Consider the following 12,500-nt stretch of genomic DNA (forward strand, 5'->3'; position numbering starts at 1 on the left):
CCGAGCCAGAATGAACTTTTTAAAGAAATGTTTTTGGCATTATAGTCCTAAGAACACAATCAGCCCTTTGTATCCTCAGGTTCCGCCTCAAAGTATTCAACCAACAATGGGTCAAAAATATTTAGAATTAAACCTCAAAATATGATACAACAATAAAAATAAAACAAATAGGAAATAGAGTGTGACAACTATTTACATAGCATTTATATTGTATTCTGTATTATAAGTAATCTAGAGGTAATTTAAAGCATATGGGAAGATGTGCATAGGTTATATGCAAATACTATGCCAATGTATATAAAGAATTTGAGCACCTGTGGGGCCCTAAAACCAATCCCCTTCAGATACTGAGGAACAATCATCATCATATTTTTTGTAAGAATAGATTAACAAAATGAAGCGGGTTTAAGGCTGGGTTAGCCACCTGCACCCGACTCCAGACAAGCCCCGTGTACTTGAAGAGCTGGACTCTGAATTACTTTGACCACAGGGTACCCACTCAGTCATCATGAAATGAGCTCCCCAGAGCCAAAAGTTTCCATAGAAGTCTTCACCTGCCTCCACCACCCCCAGAGAGTTGTCAGAGGACTGACCCATAAAATAGGAACAATCAAGCTCCACCCTCCCATGCACTGGAGGAAGTGAGCTCACCTAGTCTGATCTCCAACAGAAGAGGTCTCATCCAAAGTCACAAAGCTGCCATGTGTCTGCTGGATTAAATAGTGGTCCTGTCCTCTTTCTGTGACTAAGTCAGCTTAGTCTGGGGAAATGGTATTAGTGGGGGCCAGAGTCTCTGAAAGTACCACAGAAATGGGTGAATATGAGTAGAGAGCTCTTCTCCTCCTAAAGACAGGAATGATCATTCACTTTGGTTAGTGGTGCCCAGTAAACAAGTTTAGCAGATGAGTGAGAAGAAAAGAGAATGAGACTTAGCATCCAGGAGCTCCAGAGAACTCAGAGGACACTATTCTGTTCCACTCTGAGGAACTGAGAGGTTCCAGTGGGATCCAAGTAGATTGCCGATGTCTATGGCTGGCCAGAAAAGGTGACTAGTGGAAAAGGGTGGGTTTGTATCCTGGTAGTCACCCTGCATGTGGACACTGAGTAATGACAGAAATGCAGTTTAGTAGAAAAAGGGAGAAGCCCCATCCCCTGAGCTTTTCTGAGAAACCAAAGAGGATGCAGCCAGAGAGGCAGGGTGGCTGTGCATGACAAGGGGGTGGGTCAAACAGACCCAGACCCAAGTCTTCAGTCAGAGGGAGCTGACTGTGTGGAAGGCACCAGGGGAACAAGGAAGACTACAGTTATCTCCTTTTGGAGAATTGATTAATTCAGGTCAAGAGAATGAACCTGGAAGAAATTATAAGTGATGAGAGAGAACAGTCTTGCGATATGAGCTGAGAACTAGCAGGATCATGAAGGGGTGAGCAGTTGGTGATAGGCAAGGCCCCTCGCAGGGCATGGGGGATGGAATGCAATCAGTGAGTGGCCTAATGAAAGGAATAAGATCTATTGTCCCAGCAACCCAAGCTCATGCCTAAAAGGAAGTCTGGGTGATCACGTCTCCTATGCCAGTAACTGAAGCTGTCCCACGGGGCAGGTAAGGCCTGGAGCAGTGGTCAGCTCAGGCTGGACTGCTCAGATGCCATCTACCCAGGGCTCAGCTCCATGTGCACCATCAGGTCTTTTACCCAGACCCAGGGCCATTGGATAGTCCACCCTGGGCAGTGCTGAGGACTCATAAGCACGTCCCCCATCCCCCCAGGATGCTCTAGGCCCTGTACCCATCAGAGTCACTGAAGATGACAATGGGGTTACCAGACATCTGTGAAGAGTTAACTCTCATGCCATACACCAACATAAATTCAAGTGTTAAATATAGAAAAACCAAAACTATAGCCATAATAAAATAGGTACTGAAGGAGTTTTCTACCCATAAAGGTAGAAAAAATAAAATATAAAGGAACAGTGTGATAAATTTGATTATCACTAAAAGCCCCGGACTTTCATGCTGAAGAAATTTATCATTTAAGGAAGGAAAAGGCAAATAACAAAATAAAAGGAAGTCTTGGCAAGATATGTTCTTTCAATCAGTAAGAAAAAGAATGCTTGAACAGACTTGGTGGTTCATGCCTGGAATCCCAGCACTTTGGGAGGCTGAGGCAGGTGGATTGCCTGAGTTCAGGAGTTTGAGATCAGTCTGAGCAAGAGCGAGATCCCATCTCCACTAAAAATAGAAAAGTTACCCAGGTGTGGTGGAGGGTACCTGTAGTCCTAGCTACTTAGGAGGCTGAGGCAGCAGGATTGCTTGAGCCCAAGAATTTGAGGTTGCTGTGAGCTATGATGATGCTACAGAACTCTACCCCAGAGTAACTAAAAAAAAAAAAAAATTGTAAAATGAATATGTGAAATAACATACAGTCAGCTCTCCACATCTGCAGGTTCTGCACTTGTGGGCTCAACCAACTATGGATCAAAAGTATTTGGGAAAAAAAACAATCTGTACTGAACAAATACAGACTTTGTCTTGTCACTGTTCTCTAAAGAACACAGTATAACAACTATTCACATAGCATTTATTTATTTATTTATTTATTTTGAGACTTTCCTACACCAGTTGTATTTAAAACACAAATAAGTATTTCTCTTTCTGTAATGGCAAATGGTTCAAATAATGCTGAACATGAACCATTGACTAATACAAGTGCTTTAAATATGAAACAAAATTATTTTTTTAAAAAGCAAAAGAATAAAAGTTATATACAAAAGAGACCTGGAATGTATAAGCTGATTCCAAAAATGAAATGAGTAGAAAATCTGATACTGTGTTAGGTACTATAAGCAATCTAGAGATGACTTAAAAGTTATATGCAAATACTACACTATTTTATTTAAGGGACTTGAGCATCCCTGTATTTTGGTATCCACGGAGGTCCTGGAATTAGTCCTTCACTGGAGACCAAGGGACATCTACATATTAACTATCTTGACTTTTTTCAGAAACTGTCAATAAACAATGTTCATATCAATACTAGAGCAAAAACAAAATATATAATACATATATAAAGTATTAAATAGATTGTCACACACATAAGGAATACAATGTTATACTATTTTTATACTAAATTTCATTTCTTGATTTTTTCCATTTAAAATATATTCCAAACTAAGGGAACATGTGTACATGAATGGCTCAAATTTTCAATAAAAGAAAATTCAAGTAAGACCCAAATTCTCAACCCATTTCCTGTGACATGCCTTCCTACTGTATTCAGAGTCTAAGTCAAAGTCCCTGTTTTGATCTCTCTAGTCTGTGCCTTATACATTTCCCCCTCTTGCCTGGTCTTTCAGCTTCAGCCACCCAGACCTCTCTACTATTCCTCACACCTGTGTGGCTCCCTTCACCCTCCACTCCCCAAGGGAGCTTTGGTCTTTGCAAGAAAAAAGAATGGCAGGACTGCTCAGTCCTTTCACGTCTTAGGTCAGTGTTTTTCAACCTTTCTTATCTCACGACACACTTGAACCATAGATAAACCTCCACAGCACACTTAAATTATGTTGATCAAACAAAAAAAGAGTAAAAAAATGAATATACTTATTGTGCTTTGATTTTCTTTTGAAAATAATTTAATTAATGATCTTTAAAAATTTTCACGCCACACCTAAGATCCTTTTAAGGCACAGCAGTGTGCTGTGGCACCCCGGTTGGTAATACTACCTTAGGTCAACTCACTTTCTTAGGCTATTCCCTGTCTGTCCTGTCTAAAATGTACTCTTATTTCCCTGTTGGCATTGGATGCCTCCTCTCTCCTGTGTATTTTTCTCTCATATGTTATCTCTGTCTAACATAAGGTACTCTTTACTTCTCTTGTTATTGTTTATATTCTTCACTGAAAAGTAAGCTCTGGAGGAAGGAGCTTTAGTATTTTGTTTACTATTCATTATCACTGCATAAAAAGTGCCTGGGACATAGTAGGCCCTTGATAAATACATGTGTAGTGAGTGCCTAGAAAATATGGTGCTCAAATGCTAGTGGTTTGCCATCACTATTGCTACAAGGCTTTTAAGACCTATATCTGCCTCATACCTCAAGACAGGACATGCTACCTAGTTCTCCATTCATGCTTCTCAGTATTCCCTGAAGATAATAATAATGGTACTTGTGTCCTATTGCTTTGAACCTTGTCTCTTTACAAAATTTAATTAATTTAATTTTTAAACAACTCTGTGAGCTGTGCTTACCTCTATTTTATAGATGAGAAATTGAAGTTAATTAACTCATCCAATTCCTTTATGGAACTGGTATGAGATAAATCACCTGAATCAAAATCCACCATTAAGCTGTAGTGTTTGGAAGGTCTAAGAAAAGATAGCAGGTAGCAGATGTGATCTGAAAGCAACAAGGACATGTTAAGGATTTCAACCCGGAGAGAACATGATCAGATTGACATGATAGAGAAATTACCTTTGCAGGAGACTGGAAAGTGGAACTTCAGGAGTAGTTGCAATAAAACAGATGATTAAATATAAAGCTTATTCTAGTCAATGGAAGAGATGGCATAAAAGGGAATATGGAATTTAAACACGGCATGAGCTAGAATTCTCTGAGGGTTGAGGGGCCCTTGTGAGAGACCAACAATGGCCTCAAGATTTCTTACCTGAGCTGTAAGAAATGCAGGGGGGGGGTGTGTGTGTGTGTGCAGGAATCCCGGCCTCTTGGCCATATGTGAGATTTATGCCAGGCTCTCCTTCCAAAAGAGCCTCTTCTCCCTGATTGCAGCTCTCTGTTCTCTTCCAAATCTACCTTTCTTCTTACATTCCCCCATCTGCCAACTCCGCCTCCGCAGGCTCAGCCCTGCGACTGTCCCAACCTCGGGGGCGGTGTCCAAGCCGGTCAGCCGCCTTGGGTCTCTGGAGAGCCACTGGAAACTGGGCTCGAGGGTGTAAGAAGAAAGGTAGATTTGGAAGAGAACAGAGAGCTGCAATCAGGGAGAAGAGGCTCTTTTGAAAGGAGAGCCTGGCATAAATCTCACATATGGCCAAGAGGCCGAAAAATCAAGGACTAAGGGCATTATTTGGACGCAGTAATTGGTGGATAGTCACCGAACTGGTTCCGGAGAGGAGCTTCAGGGCAGATTCTGGTTGAAAGGTGGACCAGACGAACAATCCTTAGGATTTTTTTTTTTTTTTTTGAGACAGAGCCTCAAGCTGTCCCCCTGGGTAGAGTGCCATGACATCACAGCTCACAGCAACCTCCAACTCCTGGGCTCAAGCGAGTCTCCTGCCTCCGCCTCCCAAGTAGCTGGGACCACAGGCGCCCACCACAACGCCCGGCTATTTTTTGGTTGCAGCCATCATTGTTGTTTGGCCGGGTCCGGGCTGGGGATTCGAACCCGCCACCTTAGGTGTACGTGGCTGGCGCCTTAGCCGGTTGAGCTATAGGCGCCGAGCCAATCCTTAGGAATTTGAAGGGAAGAAGTGAAAATAATGAACGCAGACCCTACGAGGCACCCTGCCGAAAAGGAAGAGATAAAATAGGGCAGAGTCTGGTTCTTCTACCTGTTGCTTTAAGGATAATAGTGAGTGTATAGTTTTAATGGAAGGAGTAGCAAACGCCAGTTGTATTAGATTGCCACAAACTTAGTGGCTTAAAACCCACAAATCTGTTACAATTCTTACAGTTCTGGAGGTCAAGAGAGTAAAGTGGAGGCAACCAAGCACCGCCTGACGTCCATGGTGTCGCGGGCAACCGGTGTCTCCCCCACCCCCCAAACCGCGGCAGGGCGTCCTCCCCCCGTGACCCCCCGCCTTTGCCTTCCTCTCTATCTTACAATGGCTCTTGCGATTACATCGGGCCCACCCGGGGGAATCCTGGATCATCTCCGATCTCAAAATCCTTAAATTAATCACATTCGCTAAACTCCTCTCACCAGGCACAGTGACATCCACAGGGTCTGGGACTGGGACAGGGACAGCTCCAGGCGAGGAGCGTGGGGGGACAAGAGAAGGACTGAGGTCCCACAGAACCGTCGGAGGCACCGAAGCCGGCCCGGGCGGAGGGATGGACGGAGCCGGGGGCTGCACAGAGTTGGGGCTGGACCGAGCCAGTGTTGGATGGAGCCGGGGGGCTAGACAGAGCCAGAGATGTAGGGAACCGGGTCTGAACGGAGCCGAGGGTTGGACGGAGTTGGGGCTGGATGGATCCAGTGTTGGATGGAGCTGGGGGCTGGACGGAGCTGGGGGCTGGAATCCGGGCTGTCGCGGGAGCTACGCTGGGCGGTTCGGATGCGGAGCTGACGCAGGGGGAAACCCGGCCCGGCGCCGCCGCCACAGGAGGGAAGCAGGGACCCCGGACTCCTTCAGACGGCAGCACCCTCGAGCCCAGTTTCCAGTGGCTCTCCAGAGACCCAAGGCGGCTGACGGGCTTGGACACCGCCCCCGAGGTTGGGACAGTCGCCACGCTGAGCCTGCGGAGGCGGAGTTGGCAGAAGGGGGAAGCCCCGCCTTTGCAAGGTCCTGCAACCGCCAGGTGCTCTTTGCGGTGCAGACACGCGTCGCCAAGAGGCCTGCTCCGGGGATGCCGCGCTGGTGCTGTCCTCATCCCCAGAATAAAGTCAGGACAATCTGGAAAACAGGACCTGTCTCCACCACAAACAGATCACAACTTCTGGCCCCACCTCTTCTAGAAGCGGATGTAGTTTTTCTTTTTTAATCCTGGGACGCCCCCTCGTGTCCAACCACAGAATGTTTTCATTGATCTTTTCCTAAGACTAGAGCGTCACCTGGTGTTTGGACGGTATATTTTAAAAACACTACATTTCCCCCCCTTCTTTGTTATGAGTCTGCTCACCACCGTTCACTCTCTGTCTTCCAAATATCTACATCTATTCCATATGCTTCCAAAACTCCAACCTATTCTAGCAGCAACTCAAGTCTAAAATCCCGTCTTAATCTCATCAGCTGGAAAGATCCAAATCTTATCGATCTAAATTAAGGGCGGTTGATACTGTGGCTATGAACCACCCTAAGGAAAAATTCCTGTCCATCTATAAACCTTTGAAAGTAGAAAACAAGTTATCAGCACCCAAGGTACAAAAAGCATCTCTGGTCCCAAGTAATTAAAAAATAAGGCAAGGCAAACTCCACTAGATTTCAAACAGGCAGTCCGTCCAGGGAAGGAGCTACGCAGAGACCGGGAGGCGCCTACAAAATTAGCGAAGGCTAGACGGCCCTAATATGAATATTGAATGAGCTTCCCTGGTAAGGAGCCTAGTGCTAGGTAGGTGGGCACGCAGACGGGGGGAGGAGCCAGGGAGGCAGGGTAGAGTGGATCTAAGCGGAACCGGTAGAGGAGCTGAAAAAATTGGGTGAGGGCCAGAGGGCTGTACGGCCCTAACAGGAATATTTACTTAAGTTTGACTTCCAGGAAGGAGGCTAGTGCTAGGTAGGCAGGCAGGGTAGGGCAGGGGCAGGGGCAGGGGTGGGGCAGGCAGAAGAGCGAACGAGTTTATAAAAAAACTTGGGCTAGAGGGCTAGAGTTCTAGAAGGCTAGAAGGGGGCCCTAATATGAATATTTAATGAGGTTCAAATCTCAGGCAGTGAGGCTGTCGCTAGGTATGAGGGCAGATAGGCAGCCAGTCTAGGGGAGAAGCTAGACAGGCAGGGTGGGAGTGTAGCTGAGCAGAACCGCAGAGGAGGTTAAAAAATTGGGCAAGGGCTACAGGTAGGGTGACCAGACGTCCCGCTTTTCAACAGTTTGTCCCGTGTCCCGCGACGTTTTAAAAAAGTCCCAATTTTTGGAAAGAATGCACGAATGGGCGGGAGAACAGGAAGGGAATATACGGTTTTCGGCTGCCATGTGGCTATTTTGCCAGAATATGAATTTTATATTATTTTTGTTAATTTTATAATGTTAAACTGCAATAATAACAAATAATTGTTGAGAAGTGATTATTGAACTGCTTATCAAAGTTTCCATTGTTGTCAGGCCCTGCTCTGCCTCGCCCCTGCCCCATCCTTACCCCTTCGCGCCCCCCATGTTGTCCCGCTTTACAGATGTTAAAATCTGGTCAACCTAACTACAGGGCTCCATGGATACTGAGTGACAACTGTATACTTGCTATTCTCCTGGAAATTCTAAATATTTGTTTGCAATTCATTTGGGGCTTCCTAACTAGGCAAATCATATCTCCAAATAATGGTAGTTTTGTTACTGCCTCCACCCCTAATTCTCTACAACTTTTTGTTTTCACACATTGCCTGGAACTACCATTACATACAACTACCAGTTTATGTTACTAACAAGCATAAATTTGTAATTTTGTAATTGTAATTGTAATTTTGATTTTGGGGAATGTTTCTACTGTTTTATCGTTTCTTGTGACATTTGTGTTTTTGGAACATATTCCCTACCGAGTAAATGGAATCAATTTCTGTTCTTAATTTTTTAAACGATACCACTGACCATTGCATCCTACAAAAGGCATTAACTATAAGCAGAAATTAATTAAAAATAATTTAAGATTGTAAATGCATTGTGAGGAACTGTCAAGCATGACACTTTGCTCAAATACAAGTGTATATTAAAAATACTGTTGATGGAAAATATCAAAAGTACATAGAATTAACAATTCTTTTAAAAAATCTGGGAAGAGGAGAAATTAAAATTCAAAAAGAGAAACCTATTGTATCAAAGTTGAAACCTGAGGAAATGGGCAATTCCTAATAAAAATACACATCTGGCCAGGCTTGGTTGCTCACGCCTGTAATCCAACACTCTGGGAGGCGGAAGTGAGTGGATTGCTTTAGCTCAGGAATTTGAAACCACACTGAGCAATGGCAAGACACCATCTTTACTAAAAATAGAAAAATTATCCAGATGTTGTGCTGGGTGTCTGTAGTCCTAGCTACTTGGGAGGCAGAGGCCAGAGAATCACCTGAGCCCAAGAGATTGAGGTTGCTGTGAGTTGTGATGATGCCACAGCACTCTACCCAGGATGACAGAGAGGGACTCTATCTCAAATAAAAATAAAAATTCACATTAACAAAATGGACCCTGAAATAAGAAAAATACAAGTAGATCAATTAGCATAGAAGAGCCTAGAATAGTGCTTAGAATAATACTTAGAGATCTTCCACTAGAAGGGACCCCCGGCTCACGCAGGGTACAGCTGAGTGTTAACTTACCTTTCACAATTTCTGGTATTACTTAAAATAATCAAATCCTAGCAAGGAAAAAGCAGTGTCTCTTTTCAGTTGATTTTATGGTGTGATAACAAAGCTTGATGTAGTTAACATATTTCTTCTAATGTGTGACATCAGTGTTTTTAAACCAGTCAATATCTTGTGTACCATTTCAAATATACAGCCAAGTCTGTCACAGAGAAAAAGAAACAAATGTTGATGGGTTTATTTCCATTAAAGCTACAAAATGGATTAGTAACAAGATCTGATTAAAGCATAAATAATACATTTAAACTTAATTAATGTTGCAAGTTTTAACATGCCTGCTTTTCAACTTTTTGATATCATTTCAACTATCTTAATACTAAGAAAAAGGAAACATTAAAATGGTAATAAAAGCAAGCATGTATGTGCACATTGGCCCTTTCCCCTTAGGCTCCAGGGGAAGTCCATTGGTCCTCCACTCATTGTCAGCTTTCCCCAGGACTGTTCCAATGTTGTATTCCAGTGTGTGTCCTTTGTCTGTACTGGGACTTATCCCTAGAAACAAACCCAATCTATAAAAAGTCGTTTGGCATTGCATAAAGATGAGCAGTCAAGACCTCAATAAATGGATACTTTTGTAAAATAAATCTTGCTAAAATATTACAGGAGAAAATTAAGTACACAGCTAAACTCTCTCCTTAGCACTCTGGGCCACAGACAGGCCCATATTTTCCTCATCTTTTCTTCACATGGTTTTGTGAACCAGCACAAAGAATAAATGAACCAGAAGGCAATGATGGGGAATTGAGAAAATAAGAGATATAAATTATACGAGAGATAAAGAGATGGGATAGGAAGCTCTAGCGCAGCTGATAACTGCAGCCAGCACCTAATTGTGAAAACAGCATTATTATATAGTATCTGAACTAGGTCACCTATGTTAACACTGTTGCTAACCAAGGGAATGGAGGTACAAGAATATTTTATCTTTACAAGGTTTTATTTGATGTGAATCTAGCACATAGTGTAAAGATTAACTTTAGGGAGGAGAAGCTACTGTGCTTTCTAGCAAAGGATATGACTTGTGGCAGAGGAGAAAAGCATGCTGTTGCAGGGGCCTTGATGCCTTACTGCCCATACTCCACAACATGGCCCTCAGGTGTCCTGAAGCTGCTGAGGTATCTCTCCAGGCTGGTCCTGAGAATGAAGCTCCGGTCTGCACTGTGGCTCTGCCCCCAGATGTTAGCAAGTATGTCTTGAGGATAATGAAGCTGTGGACCTCACTATGGATGCAACCTGTATGTCTGCAGGTAAATGCAGATACTTCATGTGTGCCATAGGAGATGAATTTGCATGCCCCTGGCCCTCTGCCAGGGTACAGTGCAGAATGCTTGGCACTCCCTGCTTGGCAGTGGCCATGCTCCCCCTCCTACAGTCTTGGTGAACTCCTGAAATTCCGTGCTCTGATTATCCTATGCTATAATGGTGGAAAATAAAACTGAAATAATCCCACCATCCCAAGCCCTAATTAGAATGGATGATGATAATAAGAAGCCAAGTTGATGGCAACAGACAAAAGTCAATTGATTTCCTACATATCAGAAATAATGTGTAGGAGTTGTTGGAATTTTCAATGTTGAAAATGTCATTTCCAATAGCATACCCCAAAATGAGGTCCGTAAGTGTTAATCTAATATACATACAATATATACATATATATATATACAAATATATACATACAATATATAGAAGTATGGATTCAGAAAACCCCGAAATGCAGTTGAGTGAAACTAAAAGAAATATAAATAAATGCAGAGATATTCCTTACTCAGGAGTAGGACAATCATCACTATTAAAATTACAATTCTGAGTGGATCTATGATTCAGTGACATCTCAATCAAATGCCCACCAGAAATAAAGACAAACTGTTTCTAAACTTAGAACACATGATACAAGACTGGAGAAGGACAAAGTTAAAGAACTTACCAAGCTTCCTCTGAACACTTATCACAAAGCTAAGTAATGAAGAGACTGTGATATTGGTAAAGGAACAGGTGGATGGATAAACGGAACAGAATAGAGCCCCCGAATAGACCCATGTAAATAAATAAAGTCAGTTGATTTTGTCAGTGAGACAAAGGCATTTCAACGGAGAAAGTAGTCTGTTCCATAAGTGGCAACAGAACACATGAAAACCATATGTGAAAAAAATGAACATACGTTGTGCCCAGGAATTCCCAAAGACCACACCACCATGCCAGCCAAATTCACAGAAGAGTCCTTTATTCAAAAGCAGACTGGAGACTGCCTTACCCCCAGGGGTTTGGAGAGCAGCCCCAAACTGCTTAAGGGGTCAAGTTTTTTTAGGCTTGGTCTGCATCCTAGTTGGCACGCAGGCTGCCCAAGTGCGTCTGGGTAGGTTAGCAAGCATTGTACAGAAGCAGAATTTTGCGGTTAGTCATACATCTTTGTTTCAGTACTTTCCCATGCTGCATTTCCCAAAGGTGAGTCTGGGGACAGTTGGTGCTTCCCATTCTGTTTATCAGGGAGTTAGTCAAGCAAGAAGTCAGCTAGTACTTTTCCATCTATCTTGGGAGTGAACCAGACTTACTCCATTTTGCTGAGAGCTTGCGGCCCAGAAATTTTTCAGGACTTAACTGGTATTTTTCTACCTTTGTCTAGGCTTAACACATAGACACTAAATTTATGCCTTACCCAAAAATTCACTCAAAATAGTCCATTGAGTTAAATTTTCAAATGCAAATTGTAAAAGTTACAGAAAGAAAAAGCAGAAGAAAATCTTCGTGGATTTCGTGATGACTTTTTAGATACAATACCAAAAGCTGCCCTGTGAAAAAACTGAAATTGTAGACTATTGGAATGTCCACACTGTGAGATCCTGGTGAGAAAAACAAAACAAAACAAAACATAAGCCACAGACTGGGAGAAAAGACCTGAAAACACATCTGAAAAAAGGACTTGTATGCCAAATATATGAAGAAACTGAGACTCAACATGAAGACGAAAAACTCTGTTTAAAACAAAGAAGCCTGGTGTGGTGGCAGGCACTTGTAGCCCAGCGACTCCAGAGGGAGACGTGGGAGGGTCGTTAGAGCCCCACAGTTGGAGGCTTCAGTGTGCTAAGATCAGGCCACTGCACTGCGTCCTGTAGTGGGACAGTGGGAAAGGAAGGCTCCTCTTAGGGCTGGGCTTCCTCCAACACCCACCTCTCTTCCAGCTTTAGGAGAGGTGGGAAGAAGGCCAGAGGCCGGATCCATGCTCATTCAGAAAGGAAGAGGGTTCCCGTGGGGTGGCGCCCTGTACCCTTAGC

At 43.4% G+C, this 12,500-nt stretch overlaps 1 pseudogene; it reads left to right on the forward strand.

Moving 5' to 3' along the window:
* The first annotated feature begins 6,197 nt into the window (after positions 1 to 6,197).
* LOC100950806 overlaps positions 6,198 to 12,500 on the forward strand; it is a 10,955-nt pseudogene continuing 4,652 nt past the window's right edge.

This window comes from Otolemur garnettii, unplaced genomic scaffold, assembly GCF_000181295.1.
Source record: "Otolemur garnettii isolate 467f Iridium unplaced genomic scaffold, OtoGar3 scaffold00324, whole genome shotgun sequence".
Lineage (NCBI taxonomy): Eukaryota > Metazoa > Chordata > Mammalia > Primates > Galagidae > Otolemur > Otolemur garnettii.